This window comes from Ornithodoros turicata, chromosome 1, assembly GCF_037126465.1.
Source record: "Ornithodoros turicata isolate Travis chromosome 1, ASM3712646v1, whole genome shotgun sequence".
NCBI lineage: Eukaryota > Metazoa > Arthropoda > Arachnida > Ixodida > Argasidae > Ornithodoros > Ornithodoros turicata.
This window is the reverse complement of record NC_088201.1, coordinates 162,365,271-162,391,827: the sequence shown is the minus strand read 5'-3', so window position 1 is coordinate 162,391,827 and position 26,557 is coordinate 162,365,271. Positions and strand designations below refer to the sequence as shown.

The window sequence follows — 26,557 nt, the reverse complement described above, 5'->3', positions numbered from 1 at the left end:
GCTCGCCAGTACAACCGAGGGCGACGGAATCTCACCTACAGCGTCGTTGACCTCTCATCCTTCGACGGACTCACCCGCTAAGTGATGCTGCGCGCGGCTTTGCAGCCTCGCTCGCAGATAGGTGGGATGGCCCCTTCGACGTAAGTGCGTGCTCCTCCGGCCTCACTTACAGGCTGTGTGTGACACGGGCGAAGCAACTTGGCCAGTGCATATCTCGGACCTGAAACCTTACCATCTCCGAGACCCCGAAAGCGGAGACTCTGACCTTCCGCCTCCTCAACACCTGGCCCCGGATTGCCCTACCGGACCAGCATCCAGTCGCTACAACTTGCGTCCCCGCAGGCGGCGCACGTAGTAGCCACTATCTCGGTCACTAGGACCTAGTGCTCACGATTTATGTGATATTAGTGTGATTTCTGTTTCGCAGTTTTCCACAAAGCCATTTTAGGGGAGAGCCCTTTCGAGCTCTCACGATGTGGAGATACCCTCTCACCGTATTCCCTTTTTCTCCTCTCGGCAGATACCATGCTGCGACCCTGCCGACATAGGACGGGCCAGCCCCGACCCCACCGCCAAGAGACAGGAGGACGCTCCCGAGCCAGGTCGCCCCCGGAGAGGACGTCCCCCCCCCCCCTCCGCAGCAGCGATAGGCAGCAACGTGGACGGTCGTCCACGGTGGACGACCAGTTGGCTGGGCTTCCCACAGCCGGTGGGCCGCCCAAGCTCGCCCCCTCCGACCCTTTGAGGACCCCCTCCCTTCCGAGGACTAACGCTGTCCGACCGGCACACCGCAGATCCACCGTTGCCGCTGACGGAGGAGGAGCGGAGGATCCTCTGACCGGTGTGCGCGGCGCCGGAGATCCACAGGACCACACAGCAACGAGGCGCCCTCCACCGCACAAGGATCGAGGCAGCACGGCCCTCGGGCATCGATGTGGCTACGGCATTGGCCACCCTCAGACGTTTACGTCCGGAACTCCTAAGACAGGACCCTCCACCGCCGCCCGCCCATCACTTCCCAGCACGCCAAGACGAGGAAGTCGTCATTGAAATGCCCGACATATCGGACGACGAAGATCTCTAGAAGACACTGAATTGAACTTTGGGGTGGGGGAGTGTGGGTGATAAGCTATCACCGCCCAGGTATCACCCGTACTATCCGTACACGCGATGGGGGGCGCTGCAACAGTAACTAACGGGCTTTTAAAGCAAGACGAGAGGCTCTCTCGCTAGTTGTGTTTTCAACTGCTGTACGGGCTAGAGGCCACGTCTTCTTCTGTTTGTAATAAAGCTTTTCGGTTCCTTGTTCATTTGACTGTGCTGCGTTTTCCTTGGTCGCTGAACGGACGGGCCGACGCCCCGAGAGTGGGAACCTTGGTTCCCACAAGGAAAAATTCAAATACGCACGACTGGTGTATGCCACTAAACGACTGAAATAAGACAATCGTGCAAGTTCGGAATGCGATCTAAAAGTAAATATAGTCCCGCGCCATGCAGTTGTGCTGTGTTTGGGAACAAATTGAATAATCACATGATGATGTAATGCATGATGATGTATGCGTGTACAAATGCAGTGAGAGATTCGGGTCCCTTATTGGGAAGTCACCGGACGCGAGCGTTGTGGTGTCGGCTAACAGGCGACCTTGCGGGTGAATTGTGTATGTCATCACAGGAATCCTTTGTATGAGGTGAAGTACTGTACAGCGAAACAGCAAATATGCACTTCTGTTGCAGTACCCACCGAATTAGCGAAGGGCTCCAGTTATAAGGAGGCAATCGGTAGGAGAGGGTGTGGCTAGACATCTAGAAATGGTCAGGAAACTGCGGAGAACTTGTGCGGAGAAACTGCGGAGAATATATGTTTCGTTTGTGTCTCGCTCAGAGGTCTGGGAAGACTAGCCTCGGCACTGCTATTTCCAGAAGACAAATTTGCTCCTCTTTAATATGTATGTGGTGCAAGTGCGCCTAGCATAACTCAATACATCTGGTGTCGTGTGTGTGGTGCTGCGTTGTGTTGCGCAAGACGTTCGTGTAAGTGTAATAAATATAATTTTCGTTAGACCTTCGGTACGCGGTACTAGGACAGCCTTAAGCAACAGTGCGTTGTGTCTGTGGTGAACGCTGGCAGAAAAGTGGCCCTAACTGGCATGGTAGTAAGCAAAAAGACAAAACAAGAAAGAAAAGCACATAAAATGACGCTATGTCCCCGCCTTCCCCAAGTTTTTATGTTAGTGGCTCTTCCTGGTCGTTAACCTTTGGCTGATGAGAGTTGCTGCGAAGCAAGAAGTAGTAGCTGCATTACAAATGCTTAGCATTGAGTTCCTAAACAACAGCAACAACGGCTGCCGTTATATTTTATGGAACTATTTTGCCATCCTGAGAGCGTTCCACGGAAGTCCCTGGCAGAACGATTCGGAAACAGTTGACAATTTCGGGAATGTTTGTTTTCGGTTAGCGACTTTCAGGCACCAGTCACAAACTGATCACTCAGTTCATTTGCCCACGCTTACCAAACGAGGTCCTAACGCAAACATTTTACTTAAACCTTCTGAATCTAAAGTTGCTGATGGGGTGTTCGTCGAAATGTACTCCAGAAAAAAATATATATAAACGCGTCGACACTTCGTGATGGTTTTGGTTTTCATCTTTCCTGCGCGGAGCAGTGCAGCAAAGCGCTCGACCGCTCAATTTCGTGTTCATCCGCTTGGATTGGAGGCGGGGGCGCCGCAAGATAAGGAAGTGCCACGAGGAGACATTGCCTCTAGTTTCCTGGTTTACACGCACGATCGCGGTCGTAACATAGGGTGGGCCAGACGGCGCTGTTTTATCGAGATAAAAGAGCACTAGCTGTACAGTGAGCACAGTCTGAGCAGTGTCTGGGCACTGTAAAAGAGCAAGACCAACAGGCAATATTGGGCTCTCGCTCGACAGCTGTTCATTATCTTGCCGCCACCATTCCATTCGAATGAACACAAAACTGAGGAACGAATTATGGACGCGAAAGAGCGCATTGCTGCGCTGCTCCGCACAAGAAGTATGTAAAACAGTGCCAATTAGTAACTGGGAAATATCTGTAAGTGTCTTTGCATTTTTTTTTCTGGAATATGTTTCACTGAGTGACTGACGTGAGTAAGTGAGTAAGTAGACAATTTGTCGTTGTCTCCCGAAGGTCGCTTACCGAAATGAGAGTTTCCCGATAAAGTAAGCTCTTTCAGATATTTTGAGCTGGGTGGTCTTCGCGAACTGGTGCAATATACTGTACTAGGCGTCGACAGGAAGGTATACGCTAGGGTGAGATTACTCTTTTCCAGTCATTGATGACACTTTTCTACCATCATTTCTTCGCGAGTCAAGTTTTGCCAAGCCACCTTTAGATCGGTTCACGGGTTATGGTAGACCTAGAAGCGAGGAGTGTCGGCGTGAGTGAGAAAACCGCCCAATCACGACAAAGACAGGGAGAGAAACCAGAGGCGCTTAGTGCCGACCAGACTGGCACGTAAAGTGTTACGGCTAATGGCGTTACTCGTAATAAGTTACATTTTTGAGTCATTTTACAAGTAATCCATTACGAGCAATTTTCGAGGAGTGCGACTTCAATTGTCTGTTTGCCGACTAATCAATTCCTTTTGAAGTAGAGACTGTCTCATAAGACCAATGTTTTGCAGCAAATTCCTTGTGCATTTTTTGGGCTATTCTACTATAGTAAGAGGTAGTCATCGCAATACAGTTTTGGAACTTAAGGATCTGCCCTTCTATATCTCCCTACATCAGTGTGCTAAGCAAAGTTACGTTGGTCACGCTTGGGAACTCAAGTGAGTCATGTGAGAGTTCGACGTGGCATACAATCCCCCACCCCTCAGGTAGTCCAAGCAATGCTGCGAAATGGGGCAGTTGGTGCATCATTCAAAAGCGATAAAAACAACAGTGATTGCTACGAACAACACAGTGCACTAAAATACATAAAATGACGCAGACACAACAACTGATGTCTATGTCAATGTATTTTAGAGTACTGTATTGTTCGTGCCCAGCACTGAGGGTTTTGTCGCGTTTAAGTAGGGCATCCTAGTGCTTACGCCTCAAAAAGTCAACCTGTTGACAGGTAGATAATATTCGTACAGGCTGTGCTGTACTTTTCTTTTGTTTACCGATCTGGCCCTTCGGCGGACAATATTTAAGAAGTGACCCACGTCCGCTGTTGGTGATGTTCTCTTATATTTCTTCCTTGGATGAGCTATCCGGCTGCTCTTACGTGTTCTTCCGAGTGGTCCACTCACCGCGGTGGCGAAAGATAAGACCAGGTGCAAGAGAGGATTCGGTATGCCTTTTCCTTCTTTTTCTTCGTATTTTGCGCCCGAGCATGGCGAGTGAATGTAACATGATTTGTATGAGGTATCGAGTTATTGATGTATGTGTTGTGGTGTTGTGTGTGCATTGAATTTGATATTAGCTCATCTGTATTTTATTGTCGTGCAGTTTATTGTATTATATTATTGCCGTGCAGTTGCGGTAGTGTTGTGTAGATGAGTCTTTTAACTGCTTCTGTTTTTGGGATTGCGGTGCCCTGAGGAAAATTCAAATACGCATGACTTTGTACGGAGCTAATCGACTGAAATAACACAATCATGCAAGTTTCAAATACGATCTGGAAGGAAATATAGCAGCGCGCGTTATTTTTCTTACACTCCTAGTATACAGCGTCTGCGGCGCATTTGGCATCATCACGATAAGGGCACGCTGTCTCACCCACTCGACGACAGCACTGCGAGCGCCGTGTGACAGTGCTGGACAAAATTTTACGGAACAAGCCCCGGCGCATTCCTTCCTCAGAGTGACCGCCAGCAAATGATACAGCTTGGAGTTGCAAACAGACGACTGTGTTGCCTAGGCACATGTCACCCTGAGGAAGCAATATACAGGAAAGTGTTTGTTTGGTAAACTTTTCTCCAGTATCGTACCAATCGTGCAGAATATGACAAGGGATACCAAAGTGTGTCTTTCACTGTTGCCTTATCTTCCGTTACCCCCTTTGTGAGCTTGGCGAATTGGAAGCCGGATACTGAAGCGAATGAGCGCATCAAAACGCTACTCCGCGTGAGAAATGTGTTCACCGTAACCAATAGTTTTATTAAACATAACAATAGCACACGTTCATCAGGAATATGTCTCGCTGAAAGGATCCGCCGCGTAAAATAGAGGTTCCGAAACCATTCTAAGTGAAATCTAGGATTGAACGTAATATCTAAAATTGACGAGTTTCATGTAGCTAAAGGTTAGCTAATGAGCCGAACACTGCTCAGTTCTTGACCAATGCCTCAGGGATACTCACTGGAAAGCTTTTCAAATGCGCCACCTGGGTACGAATTATTCACAAGGGGTGCATTCGGGAATGCACGGTCTATCATGTCTTAAAGTGACAGTCGCATCTGGTTCTGGGGATTCGGAAACTATTGTGTTATTTTATTCATTGTGGACTGCTGAGCACGCTATCGAAAACCCCACGCAAAATTGTGGCGTAGTTCAGCTGTTACTCTAAGGAATACACGACAAGAGCAGACGCCGAACGTTGAGAGTATTTCGGAAGTTACTTTCCGTAAAAGCATGAAAATGCATTCATCTAAGAACGAATCAGGGCGCGGCCTCGAGAACCTGTCCCATTCTGCAGGTAGTCATATAAACATTGCTCGCGCAGTACCGCTCCTGCATCACGGTCGTCGGGTAGTATTGGTCGTAGTACTGCTAGTTCAAATATTTTTTTCCAAACTTTCATTTCACACCATCTAAAGGTGTCGACCCCCATATGTTAGTTTGTTACTTGATGGTATTCATCTGCAGATCAGTAGATCTCTCAGAATATATTTCTCGAACGCACTTGCTGCGCGCGGACCATACAAATTACGGTCTTTCCTTCATTTTGTTATAATAATAATAGTTGTTTGTTTACATCGCGAGACCACTGAGATCGCTTTTATTTTGTGTGTTTTCCCTCTTTTTTTGCTCCTATGTGGCCTGCTAAATTTTTAAATCTGGTTACTTGTGCGAGGCTACTGAAGGTATACTTTGCGTGATTGTCCCGAAAATGAATGTAATATGCAGGACTCGAGACGAAAGGTGTTCGGCACTCGATTTTGGGCCACATCACTTCGAGGCTTTGAAGTAGGGATCATGACACCGCTTTCGGACTTGCGGGAGACCGGGTGCACGTGAACACGAGCAGTGTAGTGATACACACAGACGATGTTACAACTTGTTCTGCTCCGTAGTTCTTACCACCAGGATACTGCACTGCAATGAACATCACGCACTCACTGCTGAAGCCACCCGTCCCGCTTTGTGACACGATCCATTTTCTTTCTGTCGGTTGGCGTTAACTATCAAGTAGGTAATTCCATTTTAAATCGACCAAGGTTCGCCGATGACATTTCTTTTATTTCACTGAAAAAAATATCTGTTGGAAACCACCTTGCGTGAAGACGAAAACAGGTTCACGGAGCTTCCCGCGACCAACCAGTCCACAGCTAGAGAGGGGATAAGGTGGCGCAGTCTTCGCGACGTGATTTTTTTCTCTCGACTTTGCAGTCTTACTCATGCCAGCTGATTTTGCTTCACAGCCCTCATAGCTAGCACACGTAAGGTCTGGGCACTATAGTACACCTGTACGGAGTGAAAATAGTGTCATTTTAAAGGGACGCTGAAGAAAAAATGCCAAAATCAGTAGATGTGACAAAAAATTGCACATTTTTAGCGCTCATAGCCCCTCAACAGCAGGTCAGATATCTGTAAATGAAGTGTGCTTTAATATGCAATTTTTCCTCTATCGTTCATTATGTAGAGAACCATTTTAACCCGTTTCGTTGCCGAAAGAGATGTCAGTAAAGTTAGGTGAGAGCAGAAAGTTACCGATGTTTGGTATGGCATACCTCAGCAGCTGCAGTACTTATTCAAATAATTTTTCGGTTACTGAAAGGCCAACGTATCCCCTAGATCTTGCTGCAAAAATATGTTGAAGTATCTTAGTAGGGTGAATGCAGCGAGTTTTTCGCTATGCCCAGGTCTCGCCGTTGCGACATTGTACTCCGACTCCACTTTCGAGTTTTTCTTTCTTATTTGTGGGCATGCCCACGTCGGCATTCTTAGTTACGTGCAACCCTGTTATATGCCGTTATGAGACCAACAGAATGAGTCTGTCTATTATGCCGCAGCGCAGCGACTGAGAGTGCAGTATACTGACTGACCATATCTAGCTGAGTATAGCAACGACTCTGAAACAGTTTTGTCAATACTGCACAATTAAGGTGTAATTTTTTAAAATTAGATTCTGTGCAGGGAAGCGCTACCAGTGTCTGATTGCTGGAGGTGCAGTCTTTATCACAGTTGCAAAAAGAAGTAAACTGTCTGGCTTCATGTCTACAGACCTTTTCCAGGAATGCAGCCGAACGGACACGGAGCAGTGTCGTTCTAGCAGCGCTGTTGTTGGAAAGTTGTCTCATAATGTTATGGTGGGGACCGGTGTGACTCACTTTCTGACAGTGTGGTGTGATTGTGTTGTGTGGAAATAAACCATTCAGTTACGTTTGCGACTTTTGTGTGTGTATGTCCCTCGTCTCATGGCTTCTCTCTCGTCAACTATCATGCATTTTCGTTCGGTCACATGTTTTGCGCGAATTATGTTGCAGTTGGTCCATCTTATTTCTCACAGCTGATTACTACACAGTCAAAAAATCATGTAAAATAATTTTAGAGGCATATTTCACATACATCGCTCAAGCGAGCAAGCTCCGACCCTCCAGTTATCGCTTTATAAAAGCACAGTCATGTCGTCTCACATGTTTCCATGACATTATTTTATGCTTAAAATATGTGCACAACCATGCACGGCTTGCTAAGCTTTAAGTTCTGAAACGTTAGCTCGAAATACTGAAATTGGTGCCTACAAAATAACGTGTCGCGACACGTTATTTTATTCCCCACATTCCCACCAGCAATGGGGTAGAGTATCGCCTCTGACGATGAACCTCCCCACTCTCCAAAGTCAAAATAAAGTTGTTGTTGTTGAACATAGAGCAAACAAGCAGAAAAAAAAATGCAGCAATGTCGTTCATTGCAGCATAGTCCCTGAGAAATAAAGAAAAAAAGCTCAGCTTCAATACGGATGAAGTAGGCTCTGTCGTTTAGGATTTGGCGCTTCCCACAACTTGTAGCCATCGTGGTTATTGGGCTCTGAAAACAAGTCGTGCAGAAAGAAGCTATACATGTTATGTGAGCACAAAAATGCGAACTCTCAGTACTAAGCAGCAGGGTTAGTAACGCTAAGTGCCAACAGTGATATGATAATGTTCACAACGCGCAATATGTACTGAATTTGAAAGTACGCATTATATTTTTAATTAAAGCTATACAGAAGCATGTACCCGTCTTTTACAGCAGGTTTGTGCCCAGTCGTGTTGGGATCTCAAGAGTACATCGACACCCAAACACACAACACTGCTCTAAGTGAATAAGCTTTCTACATAGCTTTTTAACAACCATACACAATGTCTCAAGTACAAACAGGCGCTGTAGAAGCAGTAACAAATGCACGCACGCGACTTCGTTGTGGTTACGGATCTCCTTCGAAATCAGTACATGCGCTATGGCACACGATATCACATAAAAAATCCATGTGATTAGTACACGATTTCGGTCGTTACATCTTAACAGCCTGCAGATTAATCACTATCGACCCATCTAAACCCATGCCCTCGCATAAAGTTCCAAGTCACTTCAACAAAGCGAATATCAACATAGCAGACCTTCAAAGAGTTGCTTTACGCAATACAGTTCACCAGTCACTATCGGACGTCTCTGTTACACGATCTGATATTGCCAAGTGCAACTGCCAATTGCCAGTGGCACGTTCAACGTGCCACTCTGTAAACACTGCAACACTCTGTAAATAAAAACAACGCGTCCGTTTTAATGGCGGGTTTGGGTATTCACAGCCGTAACTCACCTGAGCAGCAACCCAGACAGAACCCTGTTGTCCACTTGTGTTTTCATATGCGCCCACACATGCAGCCTAGAGGTGCTCCCGCGAGCACTGGACCATTTATTTTCTCCCATGACAGTTGGGATCATTTCTACCGGGACCTATTGTTTCTGGGGCCACTTCCTCCGTGACCGTTTTCTCAGGTTGTCATGCCTATTGCGGTCCGAAGCAGCGGTTCTTCCATACGTACGTTTTATAAAATGGCCCATAATGCCGCTGTATACCTCAGCACACACACCCTACACCTGGGTTGAAAAATCATTTGCGTCCGCGGGGCGTAATGAGCCATGGTGGAACTACGCGGGCACTGGCACGGATTTCGTGTATCCTGTTTCTTATGTACAGGGTGTATCCCGTAACGTGTCAAAAATTATATTGAAAAATCTACACGTCGGAAAATTATGGGGTCAACGGCATTCGCCTTCAGAGTTTTTGCCATCGTGTGAGAACATTTTTATGAATTTTTCGCCATGGGAAATTTAATTTTCCGAATCAAAGTCCGGAAATTGCCTAGTCAACCTAACATTTTTTTACAGATTTTGGAAGCACGTGTGGAGTTTAGCCCATCACGGAAAATTTCACTTCGTAAGTAAGGAACGGAAAAATTGGGAAATATCCCATTTCGGGCTGCGCAAAATGCCGCTCGCCTTTCGCATCCCGTCAGAGCACTCCGGTGACCCATGAAAAATAGTCGCCCCGCCCCTTTAATTCCACTCTCAACGCCCTCATGATATCAGCGACAGGTTCACTTGGTGATTGCGTTTATCTTCTTTTGTTGTTCTACTCTTCGCTTTTTTTATCGTTTGCTTTAGTGATACGGTTCGCCAACCTGCATGATATGAAGGGCCGATTGCGAAGGTGCGGGGAGACTGTTTTTTATGTGTCGCTCCTCGGAGCGCTCTGGCGTGATGCGAATGGCGAGCGGCAATTTGCGAGGACCGAAATTTCATATTTTTCTTTTTTTTCGTTCCCTACTTTTGTGCCACGAAATCAATTTTTCCGTGGTGGGATAAATCCAACCCGTGCTTCCCGAATCTTTCGAAAAAAAATGTTAGGTTGACTAGGCAATTTCCGGCCTTTAATTCTGAAAATTAAAATTCTCATGACAAAAAAATAATAAAAGCTTTCTCACACGATGGCAAAAACCCTCTCAAGGCGAATACCGTTGACCCCATAATTTTCCGACGTGTAGATTTTTAAATATATTTTTTGACACGTTACGTGAAACACCCTGTAGATGCCACACAATACAGAACGATAGAAAACGTATATCTTTGGGTTCCTTAGCGGTCCTCAATCAGAGGATCAGAAAATCATCTTTATTTCCTGTGCGCCTAGATCGTGTGAAAGTGCAACGTTGTGATGTACATTTGTTATAGTTGTGGGCAGAGAACACGTCTGCTCGCAGACGTGTGTTGACAGTCGTCTCGCCACCTAAATAATCGAATTATTTTCATTAGACGTATGGTGTAAACTTTATGGACCGCTACAACGTAGCTATCTTGAGATACTTTTGTCAAACTTAAGAACAAAATGTGGCCGCACCAACTTCAGCTAACTTGTTCTTATCGGTGGGTCGCACTGCAGGTCAGCCAGTTCTATTTCTTAGCCAATTCATCAGACACTTAATAACAATTGCGGAAAACGATGACCCAAAAAGCTCCATTTGAAGTCTCTTGCACTGTCTTCGCTCGAATTTCCTTGGGAGATCATCAAGCCTGCAATTGAACTAGACCGTTGCGTTTGGCATTGAATGCACCATATTACACACACACAAATGCACAAAAATGCACAAAAACGGCAATGCAGGGTTTGGACATAACTTTTGCTCGGAATGTACTAGAAATACCAATCGAGTAAAAACCAGACGCAAGGACAGGTTTTGAGAGTCACCAGTGAAGAAAGCAACACAGAGACAGACAGGAAACGCCGGACTTTCAACAATTTTTCATGTTTAAAGTTTGCTTATGAGAAAAGGTTGAAAGTTCAAAGTTCGCTGGCTGCCTTTGTGTTACATGTGTAGTCTTCGCTGTTAACTGTGACGTGCCAACCTGCGTGGGCCCACGACTGCCCCTGCAACCCCCCTTGCGAGGTTCCGAACGCCTCCTATGTAGAACTTTGGAGTTAGAAACTCCATTTAGTGAATGAGCGTAGACAAATGAGTCACTCACTGCCCAATACTTGGCTGATGTCTCAAGAATGCTCACTGAAAAGAAAAGCTTTGAGTAGCATCACCTGTGCACAAACTAGCTAGCCGAGAGTCATTCTTGAGACATTCGATATGTTCAAGCTGAAAGTGGCATTTCGGAAGTCTCTTTTTCTCCCGATATCGACAACCACAATATAACAATGTGCCAGAATACCACCAGAATACAATACCAGAAACTAGAATATAACCTCTCAATCGTTTGTCAGAGTGTGTCAGTTTTTAGGGCATCAGCTACCCTATTATCTGGTGATTTCTCCTTTCTGCGGGATATACATTCAGCTTATATCGACTCTCATGCCGTTGAAACTGTTTCAAAATCATCGTCTTAGTTTTTAAACATACTTCCACGACGACAGTTCATACTCTGGCACATTACAGACTGAACACTCCTCATATCACTATAATCAGCATTGGCATTTCACTTTTCGAAAGTCAAACGACGTCACCGCTTACCGCTGGGTGGAGTGTTGGGGTGGGTGGGTGGGGAGAGAGCAGACTCGAAGCCATCATCCCTGTGCGAGAATTGGTATTCAGAATGTGTTTGAAACAGAGTGTCGAACCGAAATGTATTTCGGTTTGTTTCTGGCGCGGTTCCGGTTCATCTCCGGAGTTCACATATATCGGTTCGACTAATCGGCTCAGAGGCTGTAAACTGGTTCGGAACCGGTTCGTGGTTCTAAGCTGCCACAAACTTATAGATCGCCAATAAAAATGATGCAAGGTCTCTTCGTTACGTTTGTTACACATTCTGTTTTTCGACCAAATAGGTCTCCTTTCCATTCCTTCCGCGAGCAACGTGCCAAAAAACTAGGCAGACAGACTGCTCGAATCCCCATATCATCAACCGCACCACACACCAACCCGAACCAAACTGGTATCCCGAACGGTAACCGAAGTTTTTATATCGGTTCGGTTCCAGTTCAGCTTCAAGATGGCGCTAGTAGTTTCGGTTCGGTTCGGTTGAGTTCCAGCCAAAATTACGGTTAATTCCGGTTTTCAGTTTCGGTTCCGGTTCGGTTCCACGCTCTGGTTTGAAGTATATATGTTTGAGATGCCGCAGGAAGCCAGCCCCTGAGGCTGGCCTTCGTATTTTTTGATGCAGATACACATGTTTTGTGTGTTTACTTCTTCGAACTTTCTTTTATCGTTCGGAGAAGATTTCTTCCGAAAAATCATTTTCGAATATATGGTGACACTCGGCATGTTTAAAATTGGCGCGTGATTATATCAAATTACTGTCATAGGCAATTTATCTTTTTGATATCTTATCCTCCCAACAGTTTTATTAACATATTTGGGGCAAAGGGAGAATTTCTGGCTCGATACAATGTTTGACAGAATCGTGCCACCAGCACCAGTTAACTCAAGCGTCGTCGTCATCGCGTACAACGAGGGGAGCAGCGGTGGCAAACATTTTTATTCTAAATGCATCTGCCACACCGGCAAAGTTGGATAACTAACACTGATGATATGTAGCAGTCGCCAGACTCCAACTTTGCGCTTGTGGTGATCACCACGGTAGAGTCACTAAATAAGCTACGCTTCAGAGTATCGACACTGAGCCGCCATGTTGTTTCGGATGACCTCCAGCCACACCTCTATTTTGGCAGTAGAAATAGAAGAAGGTGAAGTTCAGCAGTGGAAGAAGACAACACTTCGAAGAGCGCTAAATGGATGGCGCTGGAGGTCATCCGAAACAACATGGCGGCTCAGTGTCGATACTCTGAAGCGTAGCTTATTTAGTGACTCTACACCGCGGTATTGATCTCTCGATCATTCGCGGTGGAGGGAGGCGAAAGGGAGCCGGTCCTTCATATTTCGAGAAGGGCCCCTTGATAACGCGGTCCGCCCCCGGGTGGGCAGTGTCTTAGAATGCTCGGCCGGTAAAACGGTCGTCGGGGCAGCATCGCTTGCGGTGTTGTTTCCGGGAAGATTTTTTCTAAAGATCTTGAATTTTACAAGGTGTGATGTGGGCAAGTTTTCGCTTGTTTCATCCTAACGTTGGCAATGCGACTGTTATCTAGCTTGTGGGATTGTAACATGCAGGTAGTGCAGGGCCGGTGCTAGGGTTGTGCGGCGCCTGTGGCAAAGGCACAGCCCGGTGCCTGTTTCACACGATTAAGTGCATAGTTGATATTAAAAAAATGATATCTCTTGTTGAGGGCTTCGTGCGCGGGGCCAATGCAAGCGCGGCGCCCCGCGTCATAGCCCCGCGCCAAGTGTCAGTGGAAAGGGGACTACCTTCATAGGTAGTTCGCCTGCTTGATGACAATACACAAAGTCACAAGCTTGGCTTTATTAGTTACCGAGATAAACATTCAAATTTGGATCCGTCGTTTCTGGCTGGCCTTCGGTGGCCCAGACTTCAGAGACACAGCTATATTTCAGGCTGTCAGGGCAAGCCTTCCCTAGCCACATTTTACGTGAGGAAGAACTGTAGAGTGGAGTGTCTTGTGGAGTGCTGTCGGCGCTGACTGACGGCTGCTCATGTTTTCCAACACGTGCAGGATGAGTGACCAATCATGTTCGAGAGAGCACGCTAGGACTGTACTGCCCTCGGCAGCGACCCTCCCGTGTTTGGATTGTTCGCTTAGTATGGTCAGTACGAAAAGTACTCTCTCCTAGAGAGTGTTGTCATCGAGCTTGTGGGATTGTAACGTGAAGATAGTGTTCGTCCAAAGGGGCCACCTCCATAGGGAGCTCTCCTGTTTAACAACAGTACAAGCACTCACAAGGTCACAAGCTACACTCACAAGGTAGCTCTCAGGCTTATGACAATGCACAGACAATGTCACAAGGGAAACCTTCCTGCAGAAAGCGTTAGAAGGTATTGAAACGAACAACCGTCGAGTTTTAATGGAAGTGAAAAGCCCTGTTCCCATTTGAACTACCTCCGCGGAAGACCCGTTGCGTCTACCAATGATGGCCTCAAGCGTGTCCGTACGCTGCAATTGCGATGGGTATACCGTTAATAAAGAGTGTGTTGCGTCAGTGTGCTCCTGCTGTTTCAAGGTTGGTCATGAGTCTTGTGATACCCTCTGCAAGCGCTGTTGCGATGACCACGCCATGGCTTCACCCACAGTCAAGACATGGGCTTCACGTGTAGCCGGTGATAGTGTGTCTCTGAACGCACCCGCGGTGTCTGCTCCGGCGATTGTAGGGAGTCAGTGCGCTCAGTAGAGTTGGAGTATACCTCCACCACACCGGCTATATCTAATGGAGCAGACGCTGTAGCTGTCAATGTGGCAGATCAGGAGGGTTCCAGCGGTTGGTCCGCGGCAGTTGCTCTTGCATATGTTCGTTGTACACTCGCGACGGAGTGTACCAGCTGTGATATCGGCCCCGTGGGTGATTCCTTTGGTCTTGTAGTTGACCATGTTACATTTTGTCATCACCACTGTCATCACCACTACATTGTCATCACCACTGTAGATGATGATAATGTAACTGTCGCGTGTTTCGAGTCCCATAGGTTGGTAATCGACTTGGAGCTCAGTAATCACATCGCCGGGAAAGGCTATGTGAAGACGGAAGCATGACCCCTCGGACGAGTCTCCTGACGCAGCAGAGAACGCCGCCATCGCCGCTGATTACGTGTAGACTCGTGATTTCAAGCGGAAAACCGATTATCCTGACGTCAATTGACGGATTATCTATTAATTGTTTGCTTGTGTTCTTATTATCCCATTTTTTGTGTCCTTGCTTCGTATGGCTACCATAAATGTGCGTGGGGTTTCCAAGCAGGCCAAGCGATTGGAAGTTTTCGAGTGGGCGATATTTACCCAAGTCGATATTCCACTGCCAGAAGAAACTAGTTAATTTTCCTCAAGATCCATTCAAATTCTAGAAACCTCACTTGGGGTCAAGGCTTTCTGCAGCTGTGGCTCGGCTCAACGAGCACGCACCGCCATTTTATTTTTTCCCTCTCCTCAGGGCACCACCCGGTGGTTTGACACCGATACGCATGGGAGGGTGGTATCTTGGAGCTTCAGCTTGACGGCAAGTCATTTCGAATTGTAAATGTTTATGCGCTGGTACGTCGTAGTGAGCGATCGAACTTCTTCCGTTGATTCCAAACCTTCCAAACCTTGATACTTGCGGGCGAGTTTAATTGCACAATCGACCGCGAACACTGCAGGCAGGTGTGCAGAAAGCTCGAACGCCTTGTAAATGCGATTGGCTTAACTGACGTCTGGTCTCATCTTCATGGCGACGGACACCAATTCGCCATGCTCAACTCCCATGGCCATCACAGTCGCCTGCATCGCTTCTATGTGTCTCCGGGAGGGCTCCTGGTTTTGATGTGTCTGATTGCTATTCTGATCTTTCTTGCTTAGCACAAAAGTCATATCTGCTTTAGAAGAGCATCTGCATGGATAAGTCACTTCGAGAGGTTGAAGCGGAATACCAGCGGAAGCTAAGCGGAAGCTTTCGGAATACCAGCTGCACAAGTTTCTCTGTGACGGGTTATCAGACGCCTACAGAAGCCTAAAGAGATATGAACGTGTTCTCATTCATGCTGGCCTGTCAGTGCGTATGCCTGGGCAGTCAATATACGGTTGTTCTACTGTGAAATCTTCCACTTGAGACATCAGCTATTAGTGAACGCAAAAATGCTTCGCCATAACACTCGAACTTCAGAAACGATGCTTATGTCATATTCGTGTATGACTCAGCCACAGGAGACTGCATATTTGAGATTTGAAAATGCCTATCCCAAAAAAGGACGCACTTTGTGTGACAGCAACAGCCAACGCTTCCGTGTGTTCCTATTGATTTCACTCAACGCGAAGGAAAGTCCAGAACCGGCAAACCAGCGGAGCGAGGAAGAGGGAGAGAAAGATGAGGAAGGGAAAGCCTCGCCAGCGTCACAGATCGCCCACGGATACAGAGAAAAGCAAAGCAAAAGGTTACTCAACCGTCTCCCAACGATTGGCCCGTGCTAGAGGTCGCGTAAGTCTTTCTCGACAATAGAATTATACTCCACGTTCATCCGCCTGGCGCTGGCAAGCTGATGATGATGATAATTAGTATTTTTATAGCGCACCAGCGACAAAGACCGCTGGCAAGCGTGTATCATGTCAACCTATTCAAATGACTGCTTGTGCATTAAAGTAGCTTGTGCTAATCTTGTCTAAACTTTCATGAGCTTCCACGTGTGGACTACAGGTTTTCGTGCTCATTTTAATCCATTGGTCACTCAATTTAATCTAAGCGCTACCCAATTTAATGCAGTGGTGAACCAAATTAATCCAGGCACCAACCAATTTAATCCAAGCAACACGTGTAAATGTATTCAGTGTGTAATCTGTCATGCCATGACTGAGACTTTCATGATTTAGCGAAGTATCATGACTGGTTCAACAACCCCTGAATTTTGCAGTGTATGTGGTGTTTTATGACTGCTTTTTGTCATTATGACACTTCATGATGATATTCATGATATGCGCCATGAATCAAGTTTTTGCGACTATTCTTCCTTCAAACAGTGTCATACAGTGTTTTATGACCACCGACAGTCATTATGACATTCTACGACTATTTTCACGGCGCCACGAATCAATTTTATGGGACTACCGCTGCTGCAAAGAGTGTCATGCAGTGTCTTATGCCTACCGAAGGTCATTAAGACATTCCATGACTATTTTCATGATATGTGCATTAAACCAATTTGATGGGACTACCGCTGCTTCAGACAGGCTCATACAGTGGTTCGTGAGTACCAACGGTCATTATGACATTTCTTGACTATTTTCATGATATGCGCCATGAATCGATTTTATGGGTCTACCGCTGGTTCAAACAGTGTCATTGCAGTGTTTTATGACCGCCGACGGTCATTAGGACATTCCGTGACTATTTGCATTATATGTTCCATGAATCATTTTTATGGGACTTCGGGTGTTTCAAACAGTGTAATGTAGTGTTTTATGACTACCGACGGTCATTATGACATTTTGTAACTATTTTGATATGCGCCATGAATCAATTTTATGGGACTACCACTGCTTCAAACAGTGTCATACAGCGTTCTATGACTGTCAAGAGTCACTATGACATTCCATGACTATTTTCATGATATGTGTCATGAATAAATCTTATGGGACAACTGCTGATTCAAACAGTGTCATACAGTGTTTTATAACTACCGACGATCATTAGGACATTCCATGACTATTTTCATGATATGTGCATTGAACCAATTTGATGGGACTACCGCTGCTGCAAACAGTGTCATGCAGTGTCTTATGACTACCGATTGTCATTAAGAAATTTCAAGACTATTTTCATGGCATGTGCTATTAATCAATTTTATTGAACACCCGCTGCTTCAAACATGTCATACGGTGTTTTATGACGCCGACGGTCATTATGACATTCCATGGCTATTTTCATGATATGTGCCATGAATGAATCCTATGGGACTACCGCTGCTTCCAACAGTGTCATGCAGCGTTTTATGACTACCAAGAGTCATTATGACATTTCAAGACTATTTTCATGGTATGTTCAATGAATCAATTTTATGGGACTACCGCTGGTTCAGACAGTAACATACACTGTTTTATGACTGCCAACTGTCATTATGACCTTCCATCACTATTTTCAAGATAGGTTCCATGAATCGTTTTTGTGGGACTACAGGTGTTTTAAACAGTGTGATGTAGTGTGTTATGACTACCGATGGTCATTATAACATTTCGTGACTATTTTTATGACATGTGCCATGAATCAATTTTATGGGACTACCGCTGTTTCATACAGTGTTTCATAGTTTTGGCGCTCTATGGCCTTTGTTGCCTTTGTGCCATTAAACGCATAATCAATCAATCAATCATACAGTGGCATGCAGTGTTTTACGACATTTCGTGACTATTTTCATTATGTGTGCCATGAATCAATTTTATGGGACTACCGCATTTTCAACCAGTGTCATACAGTGCTTTAAGGCTACCGGCGGTCATTATGACGTTCAATGACTATTTTCATGATATATGTCATGGATCGACTTTGTGGGACTACCGCTGCTTCAGACAGGGTCATCTAGTGGTTTGTGGCTACCGACGGTCATTATGACATTCCATTACTATTTTCATGATACGGGTCATGACTCAAAATTGATGCAGATACCGCTGCTTCACCAGTGTCATGCTGTTTTATGAATACCGATGGTTACTAAGGTATTCATATTCATAAAACACTGAATAACAGGATGTGAAGCAGCTGAGTTACATCGAGTCAGTTACGGTAGATATCATGTAAATATCATGGAGAGTCATAATCAACGTCAGCAATCATAAAACCCCATAGGACACCGTGTGAAGCAGCGGTAGTCCCAGAAAATGCTGGTTCAAAATTGGAATATTTAGACAGAAAGGCGTAAATGCAGGCTAGCTGGTGGATAAATTCCATCATAGGCAAGCCTGAGCTATGGGCAAGACACGTAAACAAACACAAACACGAAGGCTCAAGACGCTAATTTGAGCCTTAATTCGTGTTTGAGTTTGTTTACGTGTCTTGCCCATCGCTCAGCCTTGCCTATCATTGGAATATCCAACCGGTGTGTGGAGTCCCAAGGGATATTTGTGTGATAGGCTAGAGCTTGTTGAGAACAATGCTATGAGGTTCATTTTGAATGTACGTGATCGCACAGCAAGCATGTCCGAGATTAAAAGGCGTTATAAAATTCCGTTATTGGCAGTGACACGTAAAACAGCTAGGCTTGTTCTTATACATAAATAATATCCATTCTTGTCCTTATGTTATGCCTGCTCATTTTTCCTCTCGTCGTGTAGAACATCCTTACAAGCTAGAATCAAAACTAAGTTACACATACACACATAAATACTCCACACTGCTGCTGGGTATTAGCGGATGGAACGACTTGCCAGCAGATGTTGTCGCACTGCCAGGTCTTTGTAGCTTTCAGATAGCCTGCGAGAAAATGTTCATTCGGTCGTAACAGTCAAACATGTCTAAAAATTTGTTTTGTGTTCCTGTTTCTCCCCCTTATGTAACGCTTTTACGTAAGGTTTTTTTAAGGCATGAAATGAAACGATATAATGTCGGTTCATGCCACCTATAATGGAAATTGTCATGTAATGTCATAATGACCGTCTGTAGTCTCTAAAACACTTGTGACACTGTATGAATCAACGGTAGTTGAATAAAGCCGAGTTATGACCCATATCATGAAAATTGTCATGGAATGTATTAAAGACAACTGGTAGTCAGAAAACACTATGACGTTGTTTCAAGTGCCACTACAGACTAAATCTCGTGTCTTCAGAATCCCACCAAACTTATGTTACTGAAATAGCCTTGTCTCACTTTACATTCCTGCAAAATATCTTAGCTCTATGTGACGCGAAAGCCAGAGAAAAGTAATTTGTATTTTTGAGAACTGTGACATCATGTTAGGCTCCGATGGAGGGCCCGGCTGTCATCTGACAACGTTGTTGCCCTTGGCGTCTTCCGGGGCACACTTTTTGCGCTCCGTAAGCGGAGCCGCGCATGACATATTCTGCTACTTTCGAGAAAACACAAGGAGGGGGAAGATAGCTCTCCCATTTTCGTCTTTTTCAGTCAGCGTCACTTGACTTCTCTACCACGTGACCCTTCTCGCACTGCGGCGTCGCGGCTTGAGGAAGAGTGCCCCCTCTAGATCATGTCATCATCACAATTTGCGGGCTTATGGTTACGTAACCGCTCCTGACGTCATCGAAACTCGAGGAGGATCAGCAGACCTTCAAAAATTGACAGAAATGCACACTGTTCGCAAATAGGATTGAAATTACCCGTATAAAGTCCCCGAGTCACCTTCTTTTCGTGGACTAAGTAAAAGAAACGCTGTTTTCCGAATCCGGAGTGGCACTTTAAAGCAGCGCTAATCCAATAAAATTGATTCATGGCACATGTCACGAAAATACTGATGACATGTCATAATGACAGCCAGTAGTCATGATACACTCTATGACACTGTTTGAAACAGTGGTAGTCCCATCAAACTCATTCATGGCACATATCATGGAAATTTTCACGAAGTGTCAAAATGACCATCGCTAGTCATCGCTAGTCAGTTGACTGCATCGCATGCAGTCAACACTGCACGACACTGTCTGAAACACTGGTAGTCCCTTAAAATTGATTCATGGAACATATCACGAAAATAATCATACAATGTCGTAATGACCGTCGGTAGTATAAAACGCTGCACGACACTCTTTGAAGCGCCGGTAGTCACATAAAATTGATTTATGACACATATCATGAAATAGTCATGTAATGTCATAATGACTGTCGGTAGTCATAAAACACTGCATAACGCTGCTTGAACAGTGGTGGTCCCAAAAACTTATTCATGACAAATACCATGACATATTCATGGAATATCATAATGACAGTCGGTAGTTATCAAACACTGTATGATACTGTTTGAAGCAGCGGTGGTCCCATAAAATTGGTTAGATGCACATATCATGAAAATAGTCATGGAATGTCGTAACGCCCGTCGGTAGTCATAAAACACTGCATGACACTGTTTGAAACAGGGTATTCCCATAAAATTGATTCAATGCACATATCATGAAAAAAGTCACTAGATGTCATAATGACCACCGCTAGCCATAAAACACTGCATGACACTCTTTGAAATACCGGTAGTCCCATAAAATTGATTGATGGTATATATCATGAAAATAGTCATTAAACGTCATAATGACCGCCGGTAGCCATAAAACACTGTATGACACTGTATAGAACGCCGGTAGTCCCATAGAATTCATTCATGGCACATATCATTAAAATAGTCACAAAATGTCATAAAACACTGCATGACGCTGTTTGAACCAGTGGTAGTCCAATAAAATCGATTCATGGAGCATATCACGAAAATAGTCACGAAATGTCATATGAACCATCGGTAGTTACAAACCATGTATGACCCTGTATGAAGCAGTGGTAGTCCCGTAAAATTGATTCATGGCACATATCATGAAAATAGTGACGGAATGTGATACTGACCATCAGTACCCATAAAACACTACATGCAGTGTTTGAAACACCCGAAGTCCCATAAAACTGATTCATGAAACATATCATGAAAATAGTCATGGAATGTCATAATGACCGTCGGTGGTCATAAAACACTGTATGACACTGTTTGGAGGAGCAATAGTCCCGTAAAATTGATTCATGGCACATATCATGAAAATAGTCATGGAATGTCATAATGACTGTTGGTGGTCATAAAACACTGTATGGCACTGTTTGGACCAGCAGTAGTCCCGTAAAATTGATTCATGGCGCATATCATGAAAATAGTCAAGAAATATCGTATTGACCGTCGGTAGTCACAAACCACTGTATGACCCTGTATGAAGCAGCAGTAGTCCCATAAAATGGATTCATGACACATAACATGAAAATAATCATGGAATGCTATAATGATCGCCAGTAGTTATAAAACACTGTGTGACACTGTTTGAATCAGCGGTAGTCCCAAAATTGGTTCAATGCACATGTCATGAAAATAGTGATGGAATGTCTCAATGATCATTGGTAGTCATAAGACACGGCATGACACTGTTTGCGGCAGCAGTACTCCCATAACATTGATTCGTGGCGCATATTACGAAAATAGTCATGGAATGTCATAATGAGTGTCGGTGGTTATAAAACACTGTGTGACACTGCCTGAAGCAGCAATACTCCCATAAAATTGATTCACGGCGCATAACATGAAAATCATCATGAAGTGTCATAATGACAAAACGAAGTCAGAAAACACCGCATGATACTGCAAAATCGAGGGTTGTTGAACCATTCATGGTACATTGGCGAAATCATGAAAGTCTCAGTCATGGCATGACTGAATACACACTGAATAGATTTACACGTGTTGCTTGTATTAAATTGGGTAGCGCTTGGATTAAATTGGTTGGTGTCTGGATTAATTTGGTTCACCACTGGACTAAATTGGGTAGCACTTGGATTAAATTGAGTGACCAATTGATTAAAATGAGTGGGAACGCCTGTAGTAGTTCAACTTTTCAAGGGATTAGTTAGAATTACTTCTTTAACTACTGCGATGTATTTTAACTACATCTATAACCACTTAACGTTGTCCATCAGCACCAATCCCTTGAAGTGTTCTTGGACACCTAATATAAATCACAAGCAGTGTAATGATATTTAAAGCATGCTCTTGTGCCTAGGCATCGCTTAATTTACATACTGTCGGAAAATCCACTGTCTCTCTTTTGTATATTATGCGCTTACAAAAGAGCTTGCTGGAGAAATATTTTCTGTGGGGAGAAAGCTTCCGCTATAAAGGTACGTACAACATAACACGGACCATGTACGAGATTTACACTCATGCTCCTTCGTCACAGATCAATGCGGCATGCACAAATATTGTGGTGGATGCCGATTGCGCGACTGTGGACCGTAAAATATTTTCTCTCCATCACGTAGCCACCCTATGCGGTTATGTCCACACCAGGACGGTAAATAAGGTATTACGCCGGCCGCTAGGTGCATGAAGCAGCGTTCTGCATTTTGTTGAGTAACGTAGATACAGAGCCTTGTGTGTTCTAACAGTTCAAAATAAGTTTAATTGAAATCAGTGAACCATGACCTCAGAATGACCATACTCTCGAAAATTTGATCTGATGTTCTGCACCTTCATGCCGTAAAGCTTGCGGAAAATTCGGAAGTAGTTGGCGCCTGCAGTAGCCTAACAACTCTAGTTAACTACATGAAATAGGAGTTTATCTAGTGGTTGCAACTACGTTTCTGCAAGTAGTTGATATCTACTTCTTAACTACAATCAGGTATTTTAACTACATGTAGTTACCAACTGGCCATCACTGGTACTGTTCGCTTGGTACCACAGGGGTGGCATCCAATGTATTGCTCAGTAGACGAAAGCATGCTGGGCGAACGCAGCGCATCCTCGACAGGTCCTCGTCGAACGACACAGCAAGTCAAGGCACACGTGACCCTAAAGATGGTCGCGCCTGTGATAAAGCGCCAGGACCGTTTGTGAACAATGCGGTTGTTGTTTCTCAGCGACGTTTTGTATGTCTTTCGACCATGTTAATTATTTTTTCCGATAATGTCTCAGTAAAGCGCGCAGTTTTACACATAAGGCCACGTACTTTTGACGACTCCCAAAGATGTGATGACGACTGCGCGTTAAGATGGTTCACTGAATTGGTGCGATGTACTTAAACTAAGGTGAAATGAACCACCATTTTGCGGAAGAAATACCGCATAGTTTACGCTGGCAGGATACGTTCATCTCTTGGCTTTATGAGGAAGGAAATATGTCGGAAAGCGGCAAAATGAGACATAAACAAAGTCACATGACCTCAAAATGACGTTTTCTATGACATGCGACTAGGACAATGTGGCGGCTCTGCAAGAAGCACCGGCTTGAGGGTATTTACAATGGTGGTCCCATTGGTGGCCCAATATGTCACCCCAGTGCTTGGTATGGCCAGCAGCAAAGGCAAACCCCCTTATTAGCAAACGTTAGCGAACCCAATAAACCCTGTTGTTATTTAGCTTGTTGGATTGTGACGTGAAGTTATTGTCTGTCAGAAGGGGGCTACCTGCATAGGTAATTCTCCTGCTTGGCGACAGCACACTTGTCATCTTGGGAATCGCTGTCTCCAATCTTGATGTCAATATATTATCTGCCCACTGTTGGTAATACAATACATTATCTGCCGGGGTCGGCGCGGCAGTACAGCTTGTGGTGATGTTCCAGGAAATTGTTTGCTTAAAAAAATTGATTTTGCGGCCGGCATCCGGGAAACTTTCTTTCTTAAAATTCTGCCATTTTTTAGTGGCAAAAAGTCGCCATCCCGAACAGGTCTTCCTGTATAACCTGAATCCGGGTACTATCCGACTGATTCCGGCGGAATCCGGCACTGTTCAGGCACTGTCAAGACATTCCAGCGTATGTCCAACCGTATTCCGGACGCCGCTTTCCTGAATCCACCTGAATATCGCCTGAACAAAACCGGAAGGACGTGCCTGATACTTGGTCACTAACCGGGGTTCATTTGACAAGCTTTCAAAATATTTAAGTGAACGTGTAGCAGATCTTACGTAACCTATGACAGACGTCCTCGATCACGTTGTCCCGCGAAGTCCCGAATTATTAAATTACGTGTGGCGTATTCACTACGTACGTTGGACTAAAGCAATTCCATAGTTGCCTGCGACATAAAACCACGAATCAGTATTAATATCTATTACTAAAATAATCTTCTGGGCACAGATAGGGGACGCCAGCGAATGCCGGAAAGGCACTGTATGATTTGGCGGATGTATTCTGACAAGAAAAATACCCCATCGTTAAGGGGGGGGGCCATAACATGATAAAATGGATGTGTTGCAAAATTTTCCGTTTGGCTAATGGAAGCCTCACAAGCACAAAACTACATGTACATTGCAGTCCGCCTGGACAAATGTGTATGAGGAATTAAACTGGATTCGAGTTTTTAGGTCAGCGGAAAATTCCTGAGCGCAATGGAAAGCATACACTGACTCTTCCCCTTCTGCACCGCCTGTCCGTTCGGGCTCATGGGGAACATACTTATTCTCGGTATATTGTCGACGTCAGTAGGTCACCTGATCTCTGCAGTCATCCCAAGTGGTAGACCCAGACAGGATTCTTTCGTCATCATAGGCATCAACGTGTATTTCCAAGATAGACTATGCGCTCGTGAACGTCGACGCAAAAGACATCTTGTGTGTGTGTGTATTCTCTACTTATGTAGAGCACACACACACACACACCAAGAAAATGTCAAACAGCACCAGCAGCAGTCAAACGTGTAGAGGTATGAGAGCTAAAGTACGCTGGCAAGCCAAGAAGCGCTCCTTACTTCGCGTGTCTTGTGTGTGAGCGCGTTTCCCTTCATCCCTTCGGTGACACTTTAAATATCTATGTGTCTTTCTTGAAGGTGACAAGACCGCACTCGCGGATGAAATGCATGTTTTTTATAGAAGAACGCAACTGCATTTTTTTTTGCGCTTCTTGAGAAGGCGGTTCTGTGTGTTGTGTCGCGTGTGCCGTGTTCCGCGCCATGTAGTTCATCGATAGTAACCAACCCGCTGGCATCGGCACTCTCTTGGATACCCCCACGTCAAGCACCCTCCTTGGAAAAAAGGTAAGTTGTCCCGCTATACGTTCTTGAGTCGCGATTCCGCTTAGCAACTTCTTTCCCTGTCTTCTTGTGTGCGCCTTATTTGCATTATTAGTCACTCAGACACGCAACGTCGGACGGGGGAATGGAAGGAGTCGTCCCCAGCTCTACTGAAATCCTAACAGCGATAAAACCCCTGTGCAGGGGACACAGAGCAAAATGACCCCTGCGCTGGGGTTTTATCGCTGTTAGGATGCACCACCAAACAGCACGGTTTTCATCGCTTTTTAACCTACTGAAATCTCTTACAAAATTCAGTGAATTGAAAGGCAAACGAAACCATGCAAATAAAATGTTCGACTGAATCTTCACTTTGTATGTCATTCATGCATATATTATGCAAAAGCACGACTCTCAGGGCGCTGTCTCAAGTATCCAGACTTCAGGTTTCACACTAATCATGCATGATTTCTTGCTGGTCTAGTCACCTTATTTGTTGGTTTCACATAAACCCGCTGCAATAAAGATTCATAGCAAGCGGAAGCATGCATCACCATGGATTCAGCATTTTTGCATATTTTATTCAAGCACTTTCCGTTTTCGTTCAGGAATCGTCCTGTGTTCTCTCAGGCGCATATGCAGGTGTGATCAGACAAATCACGACCTTGTTCTGGTTACATTCAGTTTCTCCTTCAGGACCCTTTCAGTACCGGATTACACTACTGGAATAGTTTCTGATACGCCCTTCCTGAATAAACCTGACATCATTCCCGACCAATTTGGGTTGAGTCCGGAATCGGGTCTGATCCACAGAAATCCGGTTGGTTTCGGATTCAGGAATTTTCGTACGAGTTGTTTCACGTGGACTCGCAATTATAGCAAATTCCTGTAATATGTAGCCTCTACAATTTTTCTATCTTCCCAACAACCTGATTAATATCTTAGGAACGCCTCAAAAGCAAGCATCAAAAGAAGCAAAAGCATCAAAGGAAGCTTTTCAGGCTCGATACAATGCTCTACAGAATAGTGCCACCAGCACGAGTTTAACATTTTTGCGTTATTATTCGGCTATTTTGCGCGCACCACAAAATATACGGCGAAATCTCGTGTGCTAATGTCATGGAAAGGTCATAATGCGCCAACATTCTGATTAATATG

The 26,557-nt window shown here is 44.9% G+C and overlaps 1 long non-coding RNA gene across 1 annotated transcript in view; it reads left to right on the top strand.

Moving 5' to 3' along the window:
* Window positions 1–1,310, top strand: part of LOC135372203 (uncharacterized) — a 70,753-nt gene extending 69,443 nt beyond the window's left edge. The window contains exon 3 of the long non-coding RNA XR_010415875.1: window positions 521–1,310. This is a non-coding gene — a long non-coding RNA (uncharacterized LOC135372203). The remainder of the gene's footprint in view (window positions 1–520) is intronic.
* The last annotated feature ends 25,247 nt before the right edge of the window (window positions 1,311–26,557 follow it).